We start from the raw sequence: 15198 nt of genomic DNA, 5'->3' as shown, positions 1-15198 counted from the left end.
TGATAGAATGTGTTCCTCATGAACTTAATGAAATCCTAAAACTGATATCTGCAAGATCATTGCATAACTCTCATTTTACTGTAGTAAAACGTCAAGAATGTTATGTAACGTTAGGATCATGCTCAGGGATTAAAACAAAAGTGTACAAGGGATACCTATAGATTAAAATGGACAAACGAATCTATAATAATCAATAAAAAATGTTACATTGTAATAAAATGAACAAGAACATGAAGGGTTCTTTCACTGAACAAGTCAAAAGAATCTTTTAATATCTATCAAGAAATTGAGCATGACTTCTTTTTACTTTAAGGCAGATATTTTTTAAAGTCTATTTCTTTCACGCCATCTTTCTTACAGATTTGTTTGCTTTTCTCTAATCTGTGCGACGGTTCTGTCTGAAATTCTTGGCAAGTTTCGTATGGAAAGCCTAAAAAACGCCTTTATAAGTCTTTTTTATATTTATGCTCAATATTCTGTGCTGTGTTCTGCAATCTTCTCAATGGCTTTTGTTAAACGTGTGGTTCTCAATATTGAAACATCTGCATTCAATCTGCTACTGTTTCAGGTATATTTTCAGATGGGAGTAAACCATAGATGTTGCTGATTATAAATCCAGTGAATGTGAGGTGGTTCACACTCTACTTCTGTTTGGCAGAACCTGCTCTTAAAATCATTACTGAGGCTACTTAACCTTTTTTATTTATTAAAAAAAAAGGTTAAGTGGCCTCAGTAATGATTTTAAACACAGGTTCTGCCACACAGAAGTAGAGTTAACCAGTATGTGTTAATACATGTTTTTTTAAAAGTGATTTTTTGTAAAATGCTAACTGACAAAATTCACAAGGATAATGTTTTTCATCAGTGTGTTTGGACATATGACATTTTAAATCTGATTTTCTAGAAAATGATGATCCACAGGTGTCACATGAAAACGGCTTTTTACCAGTGTGTGTTAACAGATGGTTTTGAAAATTCGATTTCCGAGAAAATGCAGACCCACATATTTTGCAGGAATAAGGTTTTTCACCACCGTGTGTGAACATATGTTCTTTTAAATACATTTTCTGGGAAAATGCTGAGCCACACACTTTGCAGGGATAAGGTTTTACACCATTGTGTGCAAGCATATGTCTTTTTAAAGAAATTTCTTGTGAAAATGTTGAACAACACACTCCACATGAATACGGTTTTTCACCAGTGTGTTTGAACATATGCCTTTTTAAAAGTGCTTTTTGTGAAAAGGATGAACTGCAAACCTCACACGAATAAGGCTTTTCTCCGGTGTGGGTTAACATATGAGTTTTTAAATGTGATTTTCGAGCAAATGCCGAGTGACACACTTCACATGAATGAGGTTTGTGTGTCTTTGAACCAGTGTGTTTCGACATGTGTATTTTTAACTCTGATATTTGGGAAAAAGATGAACTACAAACTTTACATGAAAATGGCTTTTTATCTGTGTGGGTTAACATATGTTTTTCCAAATGAGCTTTTTTGGAAAATTCCAAACCGCACATTTCACATAAATAAGGTTTCTCATTACTGTGTTTGGAGATGTGTATTTTTAAATTTGATTTTGTAGAAAATCCTGAACCACACACTTTACATGAAAAGGGCTTTTCCCCAGTGTGTTTTAATATATGAGTTTTTAAGTTCGTTTTTTGTGAAAATGATGAACCACAAACTTGACATGAATAAGGTTTTTCACCAGTGTGTATAAACATATGAACTTTTAAATTATAATTGCGTGAAAATACTGAATCACATACTTCACATGTATATGTTTTTGGATTTAACTGGCTGCTCATGTGTCTGTTTAAATATGGAGAGACAGAATCACACACTTCAGATTTGTAAGTTTCACTCATTTCTTTACTGTCTTCTCTACTTTACATAGTAATAGGGAAATCTTCCAAATGGCAGATAATAAAGTTTTTGTCCTTACACTTAAGTGATATTAATTTGATCAATTGTAGTGTTTCACTATATTTATTTTTTAATTTGAATTCTTTGAAAATTTTAAACTACAACAATTTTTGTAAACTTTTGTAAATGTATTCTTATATTAAATTCAAACTAACATTATCGCCATTTTTCTAATTTACCTATTCAACATCTCAGCATATGAAAAATAGTCAACAGTCTCTTTTGTGATGAGTATACCCTTGAAGTGTTTTTCCTGAAAATAAATAATCCAAAAAATTGATATCTGAAAACAACCCAGGAATGTTAAATTTATAAAGCAATTGTCAATACATCCTCGGCCTCAGTTGAAATCTGAAAAATAAAAATCATGTATTAATTATATTGCTTAATCAGAACAATTTATAAAAGAAACAATTTTATAGCAGCTAAGTACGTGAAAAATAATTAACATAGAAATAGGGAATTCTGCCAAATGTCAGACAATAAGAGATTCTGTGTATATTTAATTTGATCAATTATAGTATGTTTTATCATATGTATTTTTATATTTAAAGTTTTTGAAAATTTTGAGTCACAATAATTCTTGTAGACTTTTGTAAATGTCTCATTTTTATTAAATTCAAACTAACATTAACTTCTTTTTGTTGTAGATCATCTTGGAGTTGATGATGATTATAATATAATCTATCAGATGTCACTATTTTCTGCAATATAATCAGAAAGAGGCAATTAATTTTCAAATGTAATTTAAATTAAATTATTATTTATGCTCGGAGTTGATGGCTACAATATAGTCAAAGTAAGCCAAGTTTTATATTGCGTCTACCAATATTCAACTTGTGATTTATATTTGTAATTTACTAAGCAACAGAAATGAGAGATAATCTCTAGTCTCAAAAGAGATATGGCCCTTGAAGACATCAGGGTTTTTATCTCAGTAAATTTACTCAAGATGATGGCGCAATCATTTTCTCTATCTCTTTAATCAAGATGAATCTTACTATTCCACCACAGTACTAAGCAATATTTAATAGGTATACCAAATATTACAATGGTGACGAGGACAGAGTCGTTTTAAATGCAGAAATATTGTAGGTCATTCTGGAGTTCTCTATAATATAATCAGAATGAGACAGTTTATTTTCAAACATATTTTAAATGAAGTTATCCTTGTAGGTCATCGCGGAGTTGATGACTATAATATCATCAGAATGAAACGGTGCATTTCAAAACTATTTTTAATTTAAAGTTATATTTTAATTTAAAGTTATATTTTAATTTAAAGTTATGTTTATCGATCATCTCCAAGTTAATGATGATTGCAACAGCAAAATAAACTAATTTATATTTGTAATATTCTCAGCAATAGAAAAGGAAGATAACCTCTAGTGTCGATATATGACCCCTGGGCATATCAGGGCTTTTATCATGGTAGAACTGATATGTAACAGGTATACCACATATCACATGTGCAATGGGGACCAAGTCGTTTTTTTTTAATAAAGAAATAAGAGAACGTAAAATATGTAGAAATACATTTCAGAGTTCTCTGTAATATAATCAGAATGAGACAGTTTATAAATCAACAAATCCTTTTTTTACTTTAGGGCGGATATTTTTTAAAGTCTATTTCTTTCATGCTATCTTTGTTTTTCTCTAATCTGTGAGACGGTTCTGTCTGAAATTCTTGGCAAGTTTTGTGATGAAAAGCCTAAGAAACGGTTTTATAAGTCTTTTTTTATATTTATGCTCAATATTCTGTGCTATGTTCTGCAATCTTCTCAATGGCTTTTGTTAAACGCGTGGTTCTCAATACTGAAACATCTTCTGCATTCAATCTGCTACTGCTTCAGGTATTTTATCAGATGAGAGTAAACCATAGATGCTGCTGATTATAAATCCAGTGAATGTGAGGTGGTTCACACTCTACTTCTGTGTGGCAGAACCTGCTTTAAAATCATTACTGAGGCCTGGGCTTTTATCTAAAAAAATTTACATGGTAATATGTCCATTTCCTCTCTTTCCTTAATAAAGATCAATCCTGCTATCCTGCCATTGTAGTAACCGATATGTAACATTTGCAATGGGGACAGAGTAAAAATAAGAGAATATAAAAATTTGTAGAAATACATTCCAGAGTTCTCTGTAATATAATCAGAATGAGACAGTTTATAAATCAGCAAATCCTAAAATCCATCATGAACAATCTCCAGAAAGATTACATGATTAAATCAAAGCCCAAAACAAATATAGGCGCTTTATCATATTACCCAGAATTTGACTGAGTCGAAATCCAGAGAAGCATGATGGACAACACAGTAAGGATTTATATCAGCACACATGATGACAAAAGACAGAAAGAAATTTTACTAACATTTTTGGGTGAAGTGATGAACTTTTACCCAAACATACAACACCAGGAGAAAACAGGGGCAGTTGCGCATATAATTGTGAGGCAAGGGTTGCGCAATCCCAACCATACCTCTCCTGAATCGACACTGTTTGAGTCCAGTGACAAGGAGAAGACCAGGACGACTGGAAACAATGCCGAGATAAGCAGAGAGCACATACAGCACCTTGAAGTCACAAATGGTCACCCATTTAGTACTGACCAGGCTCAACGCTGCTTTACTTCGGTGATCCAGTGGGAACCAGTGTGTCAATGTGACCAGCATGGCATTTATAACAGCGTAAACATAGCACCATTTCACACCCTGTATGTTGACCGTGGCAAACAATCAGTAGCACATCCTCAAAAAGTGATAGATATTACTGCCTTATACTCTACACAACACAACTGCCAATGTAGTCAATGCAAGGCATGAAGGCATCGTGAAATCCATGGCTCTCATCTGTGAAAAAATTTGGTTCAAAAACATGCAGCCCTTAGTAGAAAAATCATCAAAAACTACCTGCAATATCAGCACTCACCAACGGGAAAGAGAGCTATTACAAATGTCTACACTACCAAGAGTTCCAAGGACAATAGTTACTGCTGAATTCGGACACTTCCAGAATGGAAAGTACCGTCTTGCTGTCACACATAAATAACCACACTGCTTTTTTGTTGGCATTGTAGTGTTACAGAGAGAGAGAGAGAGAGAGAGAGAGAGAGAGAGAGAAAGAGAGAGAGAGAGAGAGGTGAGTAAACGTGGAGGTAGACACGTTTACCAGAACCGAAGGTCAGCTGACCAGATTACGTATATGTGACGTGGTCAGGTTCGCTAGATCTGTGAGATTTGATTTGGACTTTGAAGAAGACGGACGTTTTTCCGTTGTCTCCCCCTCTTAACTGGGGAGGGGGGGAGACGAACGCTGACGTGTGTGAAGAAGAACCCACACAAGCTGATTTCACTTCCACCTGCTGCAGGACCTCTGGGGAAAGTGAAATAAAAACTATAAAACCCATTCATCGTCTTGGAGTGATAAACCTTCGTCAAACAGGTATCAAGTCTCCCTCCAGGATGAGAAATTCCCAGATGGTCCAACATCAAAGAAGCAGAGGTAGGTTCCGAAATTACATGTCACACACACGATTCCCTTTATGATAATCAAACACACAACCATTTATATTAGAGACAATCATACGCACACGGAATCCTTTTTTTTGATGTTATACAGTGTATACACACAAACGTAAAAAGTGCCCCTCAATGATTTAAATGGTGCCCCTCGATGATAACCCTAGTGAGAACTCGATGAAGAACACTATGTAACAGTAGATTCCATCTTAAAAACATCAGTCATACCCTTTCTTGATAAGATATTCGCTGAATTTTGGGTACCAGTATCTTTTTAAAAAGACAATGACCACCATTCAATAGCTGCAATTTCAAAGCCTACAATTCCATCACTGAATTTAGAACAGGAACATAACACCCCTATTACCCTAGGCCAAAGTAAAAAAAAGACACTTTATGCACACTGGAAAAAGTGCAGCAAAGACTTTTAATCAAAGGTCAAAGCTGGAAGCAGGAATTATTCAAACTACCAAACAATACTATATTGTATCACCTGCATATCCCCAGTAGCAATCCTATTTGTTTGGACCATAAAAGTTATCTGTCACACATATAGCTGGAGAACCATAGCATAAGGAAACGTGTCATCTAAGCCCCCCCCCCCCCATAAAATAAAGCAATAAAAAGCATGTACGGCACAATCACGTTGACGCACCGGTTCTCGCCAGATCACCGAAGTTAAGTAATGTTGAGCCTGGCCAGTACCAGATGGGTTATAATTTGGGAAGGTTGGGCACTGTATGTACCTTCTGGGAAGGCTGGGCGTGGGGCCAGCACCGTCACCCTGTAAAAATAACTCCTCGCTACAAAAACATCTACAAAAAGTTGTAGGGGCTCAAGGGCTATGGTTGGAATAAAAAGCACATGTGAACACCAATAGTCTCAGTGTGAGTGATACAAAGTAAAAAGCGACCACACCTTAAGTCTTTCACATCGTACTAACATAAACCAATGACTGCAACAAAGATATAGGGGCCCATGATTACTGTGCCACAAAAGGACAACCAAACTTCAAATGCCAGCTTCTTAAAAAATCTGTATACACAACCAAATTATTCCTCATCCAAAAATAAGATATTTTATTATTGAAGAATTCTGTTTCTAAATTTCATATTTAGGTTTAAATTAAAACTAAGTCGATCAAAACCTATGATATTTTTTGAAACCCTTTATAAAGGGTTTCAAAAAATATCATAGGTTAAAAAAATAAAAGAAAACCTAAAATTTAGATTTACTAATTTTAATTAAAGCTCAATCTTATCTATGTGTATTCCATTGATGATTCATACTAATAAATGCAATAACTAACATCGAATGTTAGCAAAAGGGGTAGACAATTTCCATTAAAATCATGTCGGGAATGACTCAAGGAAATTAGCTGAGTTACTCAAGAATCGCATACATTATCTTTGTCAATTGAATTCTTTTTTTTATTTCAGCTAGTGAGAGGGGAACCTATCGCTATACTTTCCATAAGCAGGTCAATTGAACTTATATTATGTAGAATACTTATTATCATTTAAAAAAAAATACTAATGTAGAGTAGACAATCCATTGTGGATTTATACTGAATTTAGAATAGGAACATAACACCCCTACGACCCTAGGCCAAAGTAAAAAAAGACACTTTATGCACACTGGAGAAAGTGCAGCAAAGACTCTTAATCAAAGGTCAAAGCTGGAAGCAGGAATTACAGCTCCTGTAACTCTTGCTTCTCCTAATTTGTCTCAGTCATTGCTTAGAATGAGTGAATTTCTAACAAAAGGAGAAGCTATATTCTAGGTCAGCAGTATTTTGTGCAAGCAGTTGCCTGAGATATCTGAAATTTTCTGTTTCTATTTCTATCCTTGTAACCATATCACTAATAAGGGTGCTGGAGATAAACATTTACTAGGCTGACGTTATCTACCTGATAATCAGGGACCCAAACATTTGACTAACCACTAAGGAGGCCATTCTATCAGCAGCTGCAAAGTATTGGGGCTGCTGTATTGCCATTTGGTGAATGGATTCTGGACCATGCAGTAACTTTTGGTGTGGGCTTCTTGATGTCATATTAGTGGATGATTGTTACAGGTTATTATGGTCTACAAAAAAATATTTCTTCAATTCTTTTTCTCCCTTACTTTCCCTTTCTACCCTGCTTTGACCAATAATTTCCCCCACTCTTTATCCATACCTAAACCTAAACACAGACTCCATGAAGAAATCTGCTTTTCTTTGCTTTTTGGCCATTTCATATTCTAAATATAAGGCTGATCTCTTTGCTCGTCTTTTTGCTGACAATTCTTCTATCAATGATTCTAATGCTGTTCTTCTGGATCTTACTTTGAAAACTGATCAGACTCTTGATTCAATAGTTACCACTCAAAATATGGTTGCTAGAAATCTTGCTAGTCTTGACTAATCTAAAACCTCCAGTTCTTATTTGGTTTCTGTTGTTCTCAAACGTTGTGCACCTGAAATTTCTTCTATCCTATTAAAATCCATTTCATTCAATGTTTGTGTCAGTTCTTATTTCCTTATTATTGGAATCGGTCCTCTGTTGTCCTTATATTGGTGAGTGATCTTATCCAACTCAATATCGCACTGTTAGTCTTCTCTTTGTTATTAGAAAAGTTTTTGTAAGATGGGTTACAACAGACTTGTTCTATTTCTGGAAAGTATGACCCTTGATCTGATGATGTTGCTTAGTCTGTCTTTTCTACAAATACTAACATGAATAGAATTGTCTGATATATTCCCTGCTCACTTTGTTCCAGCTTGTTGGACTCCTTGGTCTTGCAGTCTCCATCAATGCCTTGTTTAAGTACCTCACTGTAATACAGTTTCCTATTTCAGTAGCTTCTTTCCAAAGACTGCATTGTTGTAAACCTCTATTCCTGCTTGGTGTTTCCTTCTACCTACAAGAGGTCGATAGGAATTTCCAGTCTTTACAATCATTAGCTTTTGTTCTTGTTAGCTCCTTAGAATTAGCTGCTTCATGCCTTGTTTTGAGTGAGTTCCATATATTATTTTATTCAATTTAGGTGAACAAAGTTATCATAAGTCGATATAATTAACATATTGCTTCAGTCTTAAAATACATCATCAGGCGACAATATACCTCTGTTCTTATTTGAGGCCAGTTCTTTTAATTAAAATGAAAACCAAATATAAAATAGAAAGAACAGATAAAAGATAAGGGAGAAGAGAAAAAATTGTCAAGACATGAATGTCTTTTTATAAAAGTTTAATTTTAAGCTGTTGGACTCTTTTACAAGCATAAGTTCATGGTCTCTAAAATTCCAGGTTGTCCTCGACAGTCGTACATGTAAACAATATGTCATACATTCAGGAGTACCTCAGGGGTCTATCCTTGGAAATTTATTATTCCTGATATTCATAAAGTACCTTTCTGATAAAATTGTTTCTGAGCTGGATATATTTGCTGATGACACCACTCTCTATAACAGGCATGAGTGGAAAACAAATGAACACATATCTAAGGAAATGGCAGAAATACTAGAGAATGACCTCCAATCTGTAGTGGAATGGGATGAAAATGGATGGTCACATTCAATGCTGCCAAGAAACAGCTTGTTTCCTTCAATAATTACAAGAACCCTTCTCTACCACCAATACAAATGCCCAAGAACACATTACCTGAAAGTACTTCCTTTAAACTTCTCGGCCTAATATCTACAGGGAACATGAACTGTAATAGATAAATTGAGAGCATTGCCAAGGCAGCTGCAAAGAAGGTGGGCTCTCTCTACCATGCTAGAAAACTTCTTATGCCTGAAAGTATCCTGTACTTCTATAAGGCCACAATTCGCCCATGTATGGAGTACTATTGTCACATTTGGGCTGGTGCATCTGCTATTTGTCTCATACTCCTGGACAGGGTTTAAAAGAGTCACCAACCTGATAGGTCCTAAACTGCCATCTAGGTTTCAGCCTCTGTCTCATCGATGAAATGTTGCATACCTCTGCTTGTCCTACAAGTACTTTAATGGTGAATCCTCTGACGAACTACAAGCACTTGTACCCCCAACGTGAATACCCCCGACAAACCTAACAAGCAGCTAAATCCCATCCCTTCACAGTAGAGATCCCTAGCCTTTTACTCCAATAGTTTCTTCCTCCTAACTGCTACTTTACAACTCCTTCCGGGATTCCGCTTTCCCAACTGTACTGACATGCAGAAGTTTAAGTGTAATGTGAATAGATATCTTGCTACTTATCTCCCTTCTTAATACCCCTGCAACTTATGTCCCCAATAATAGCTCCCTACTTCAAAGTGGCACTGTGCCTTGTTTGGGGCGAAAATTTAATAAAAATAAATAGATAAATAAATAAAATGTAGAGATCTACCAAATCAAGACTGAAACAATAGATCTATTGTAGTTACTTATAATAACTTTGTTTATCTAAATTGAATAAAAATAATATTTTGCTGGTTAAAATTGAGCACTATCAAGAACCTTGTTTAAATTCAATGTTGTTTTTTTTATATTTTTAGATATATTTAATCTGGAATCTATATCCCTATAAATTTTTTGTGCATTGATATTCATATATTAAAAACCCTTTTTTCTATTTATTTGAAAAGAAAATACAATTTTGTTATATATGGCTCATGGAATTGCATTCATTTGCAAAAGATATTCATTTTAATAATTCCCTATTAGGTTTTTGGTTTTCTTGTGAGATGATCATCTTTAGTTTACTATTATGTGTAATTATATTCATGCAGATATTCTACGTGATTTATACTTGCGTAATATTTTTGTAAAAAGGTTATAATAAACACAAACCTCTTTCTATATATATATATATATATATATATATATATATATATATTATGCATGTATATATATTTGTTTAAAAAATTTTGCCTACCAAGCTCCTCAGTTAGTTTTTGATTTACAGACATGAAACTTAATATATAAAGTATCAAGACCCATGCAAAACCTTATATTTAGGGAAAATTGGTGCAAAAGTGTAAAATGGAATTTGCTAATGAAGATTGAACGGTGGCATTACGAATATGCATGTGTAATGTAGTAGCTATTGGTTCATGTTTCAATATTTAGCTTTGTAGCAAACATCTTCATGGATCAGGCATTAATGTCAAAGGAAAAAGTAAATTGTAAGCTAAACGTTTTGATTTTGATTCTCGATGGTGGTACACAAGTCATTTTTTTTTAAAACTTTTTAAATCATTACTATATTTTGGGTCCAGTATAATATAATAATAAATACAAAATTTCCATAAATCAAAATATCATATTGAAGCGTATTTTACGACTGGACAATGCCAGGTGGCCTGCTAGTGTATGTATGTATGTATATATATATATATATATATATTTATATATATATTTAAATTCATCCATCATTGTTGATGAAGACCACAAACATCACTAGTTTGTAGAACATTGGGTTTAGTAGATCAAAGATGACTTGTCAAACCAATATGGGCTTGAAAATATTGGGCACAGATTGAGCACCTATGGTCAGTAGTTGTCACTGAGGTGCTTGCGGCCCTCGACTGGTGGAATATGCGCTTCTTTTTATTCTAATTTAAAGGGTTTGTCTCTGCTTCCATGAAGCCTCTACTGATTGAACCACACAACTTACATCTATTCTTTGCTAGGACAGATTTAAAACACATTCTTCCTTGTATTGGTCTTAGAGGTGATGATTTTCATTAATATTATTATTATACTAGGTACGGGCAATTCTAATGCCTGCTTCGGTATGGGACCTGGTTTTGAACGCTGGTTAATCATAATATATTTTTTTTATTTTCTGGTTACTTTTTGATTATGTTTAAAAGATTACAGCTTAAAGTTAATTTCTCAAAGAAAAAATAGCATGTGAAATAAAAAAGATACATGTAATAATTTTATCTCAAATCTGAAAAACCGTATATTTCACGTAAAAATTCATTATGACAAAAATCGCGTTTACATTTTCCTGGCAAGAGAAATATAAGTTTTCTGGAATTATTTCCAAGTGAAATATTAAGTTAAAGTCTTAAAATAATCAATTAATACAATAAATGTACTTAACTTTTGCTAAAAAGGGTAATAATTATCCAAAAATATGGCCATGGTAGCAAAAAAATTAGTTTTGTGTAAAAAAAAAAAAAAAAAAGTCATGGTGGAAAATTCAAAGAAATACGGAAGCACATTAATGACATAATTTCATTATTATATAACAATGTTCCGGCTTATCGAGATTTGGAAGGTCAATTTAATTGACTCAATTAAATTCCGTGAATTTAATTCACTAAGTTACAATAACAATTTATTCATTATAAAAGTTCAAACAATTATTAATAGAATTTAAATTTTCATAAACTTTAAGCAGCATAAATGTTAATTAAATTCATTAATTATACTGACAATTTATTCATTGAAAAAAAAGTTAACATTATTATTTATTAACATCTATACAGAATTCAAAGTGGAAAGGAAACAATTTATAATTATTGAAAAGATTAAAACTTAAAAAAATACAAACTTATGTTTTAATTAATCGGAATGTTTATGTGAAATTTAAAGTCGACTTTACACAATTTGAAAGGTATCTGAAAATGACATCAGGTAGTTGGAGAGAAAAGGTAGGAGGCAGAGGTGGAGGGGGCAAAACAGACAGGTTTCCTTTTCGTTTCAAGAATAGGCCTCTGTAGTTATCGACATGGAACGTTTGTATAAATTTTTCCATTTTTTTAATTTAATTATTTTTGTATGTTCCTGTTTTTAAATTTTTTTTTTTAATCATTGTTCAATATTATATAAAAAATATGTTATGCTGAAAGTTTCACCTTCTTGTGAGCAAGGAAATTATTAAAAGCTTTCATATAAAAATTATGCGAAACTTGTAATTTAAAAAAATTACAGAAATATTTTTTGCAATTATAATTTTTTTGTGTGAAAATATTAAATAAACAATGCTTAATTCAATGGTAATATCGGTAGTTCGAGAAATTCATTTTTCTTTGAGTTATACCGAATTCATTAATACGGATTTCGGGGCTTTTTTTTTGGTAATGTTCCTGTAAAAATTATTTTATTTTTATTGTTACAAATTACGATGCTTTATTTATATAAAAAAGCAAAAATAAATTCTTGCGTTTTTTATTTACTACTGAAAACCATAACTTTAGTAAAGATATTTTTTGTTTAAACAAAATAATACATTTCCACTAAGATTTAAATAAAAAAATATTTTTTCATTATATTCCGCGATCATTATATTATAAATACTGAAAATTTTATTAAAATTGGTTAATTTCCTGATTTTTGGTGATTTTTTTAAGTTTATACATTTTGAGCGTCAGCATTCATTTTGCCCGTACCTATATTGTACTTATTGCAATTAAGAAAAAAAAAAAATAAATAAAAAAGAAACAGATGTAAAACACCATCTTCTCTTAATTGTTATCAATGCAAAACAGACAACAAATGGATAATGCCGGTTGCCAAAATAAATAAAATAAAGGCGTTTCTAAAAGAAAAATATGACAAAAATATAAGCACTTGTGCAGTTAAAAGTTCGCAATGAAATTTTAAAGTTATACTTTACATGGGGAGCTATCTAGTGGGAATTCTTCTCAAATTAAATCATTTGGGATGTTAAAATGCACAAGCGCAAAAGTATATTGATATATAATTTTTAAGAATCGTACAGGTAACTCCTCAACGAATGCGACGCAAGCACTTTGACACTATTTAAAAAAAAAAAAAAACACTTGAATATTTTCGCCCGTTTAACAAAATTACTGCAAAAAGAATAACTTTTGAAATAATTTAATTAAAATAAATTATTTCTAGTTATTTTGTTAGGTTTATTTAATGTCTGAATGTGTTCGGTAAAATGAATTTTGCTGTAGTTGCAATATTGTCCTATTAAGGCAATTTTTTTCGGAAATGTACTCGATTGGATTTTTCGATACGTTTCGGGCGTTGCCTGAGTAAAATATACCACCACCTCTAAAAAGAAAATAACTAAATTCAGGTAATACTTACTTTTTGTTTGACAATTTGCTTTCGAGTGAGTTATCTGCTTTAAATAAGGAAATGACTTTCTAAAGTAAAAGTTGACGAATAGAAGTCAACATTTAAAATGGCGATTGGAATAGCAAGTTCGCAGAAAATTTAAAAAAATATATAAAATGAAGAAACTAATTAATAAACAATTTTTAATCAGATCTGATATTTTTCATGAATATTATCATTAGCTTTATTTTCATTGGAATGTTTTAATTAAAACATCAAAACAAACAAACAACAGATGCAAAACATGTTAATAGATGATTTTTGGAAGGGCGACCGGATGTGACGTTCTCAATTTGATATCAATTTTGAGCCAAAAAGTTTTTGTGTTTTTATCATCAACAAAAATTAATGGAAAACTAATAGGTTTTAAATCAATTTATTTAAAAATAAATAAATGTAATTGTTATTCATTTAATTGTAAATGAAATTGCAATTCTTGTATTAAAGACAATTTCTTCAGCATTTGATTTCAAGGAACGACTACGATTTTTATGTGAGCTTTTCAAACGTACACATCATCTTGTGACGTCATCAATTGGTGCGCTCTTTACGAGCAACGACGAACGATTGTTAGATCTTTTTTTCTTTAGTGGTGTTTGAGAACATTACATGTAAATAAAATATTACGTGACTTTTTTTTTTTTAACATCTCCGAAAAACCAGAAGCGACAATAACAACATCTTTAGTTCCGTACACGTTATTTGTTTATTTTATTTATTTATTTTTTTTTCAATACTTTGGAACGGTTTAAATTATTTATGCGAAACTGCTTTTCCTTTTACCTGAATACTAGTTGGGAATAATTTTCGGCGGTCTTGCAGTCATGCACAAGTGAGGCCGAGGCCCCTATTGCGAAACTGTGAATGCAGTGCGTTGCGGGGAGCGTTCGTTAAAACAAAAAATGCGTGTGTAGACGGTCCCATTTTATTTATTTTTCTAAACAACAACAACAACAACAGCAACAGCAACAGCAACAAAAAAGATTACAGTTAGAATTTTTGGGTTTGTTACTGTACATATAGATTCGAAAAAGTTGTCAAAAAACAAATATATAACAAATAAATGTTATCAAAGGCAAGATAAGGTACTTTTCTTCCAAACTGGATATATTTTTTGTGTTTTTATTCAATGTAACATATTTATTCAGCTCGAAAAATATACAGTGTTTACCGATGTATTGGAAAATTCAAGATGGCGTCTGATTCTCTCTTTAACACCGTAAGTGTCAGAAAAGATGTTATAAATAAATAAAAAAAAAACGGATAAAATACTGTTAAAAACTCGCTCAATATATGTTACCGTGACATAGGTTGACATATATTCAGCGGGTTTTTAACAGTATTTTATCCGGTTTTTTATTTATAACATCTTTTCTCACACTTACGGTGTTAAAGAGAGAATCAGACGCTATTTTGAATTTTCGAATACATCGGTAAACACTATGTTTTTCGAGCTGAATAAACATGTTACATTGAATAAAAACACAAAAAATATATCCAGTTTGGAAGAAAAGTAACTTATCTTGCCTTTGATAACATTTATTTGTTATATATTTGTTTTTTGACAACTTTTTCGAATCTATGTGTACAGTAATACAAACCCGAATTTTTTAATAAGCAATTTTCGAGTTTATCATCCGACATCTATCTAAATTAACAGGAAAACAAAAAGGTGAAAGTGCACTGGGGGACCACC

At 32.4% G+C, this 15198-nt stretch overlaps 1 long non-coding RNA gene across 1 annotated transcript; it reads right to left on the bottom strand.

Annotated features, from left to right (window-relative positions):
• Nucleotides 1-237: 237 nt before the first annotated feature.
• LOC145246093 (uncharacterized) lies at nucleotides 238-13592 on the bottom strand. Its single transcript, XR_013863081.1, has 2 exons — nucleotides 13473-13592; nucleotides 238-2280 (listed from the first exon to the last, which is right to left on the bottom strand). It is a non-coding gene; the product is annotated as an uncharacterized LOC145246093 (long non-coding RNA).
• Between the last annotated feature and the right edge of the window lie 1606 nt (nucleotides 13593-15198).

This window comes from Euprymna scolopes, chromosome 23 (assembly GCF_053919585.1).
Source record: "Euprymna scolopes isolate OS-2025 chromosome 23, ASM5391958v1, whole genome shotgun sequence".
In the NCBI taxonomy this organism is placed as follows: domain Eukaryota; kingdom Metazoa; phylum Mollusca; class Cephalopoda; order Sepiida; family Sepiolidae; genus Euprymna; species Euprymna scolopes.
The sequence above is the reverse complement of the archived record's forward strand: the minus strand, read 5'-3'. Positions and strand labels throughout refer to the sequence as shown.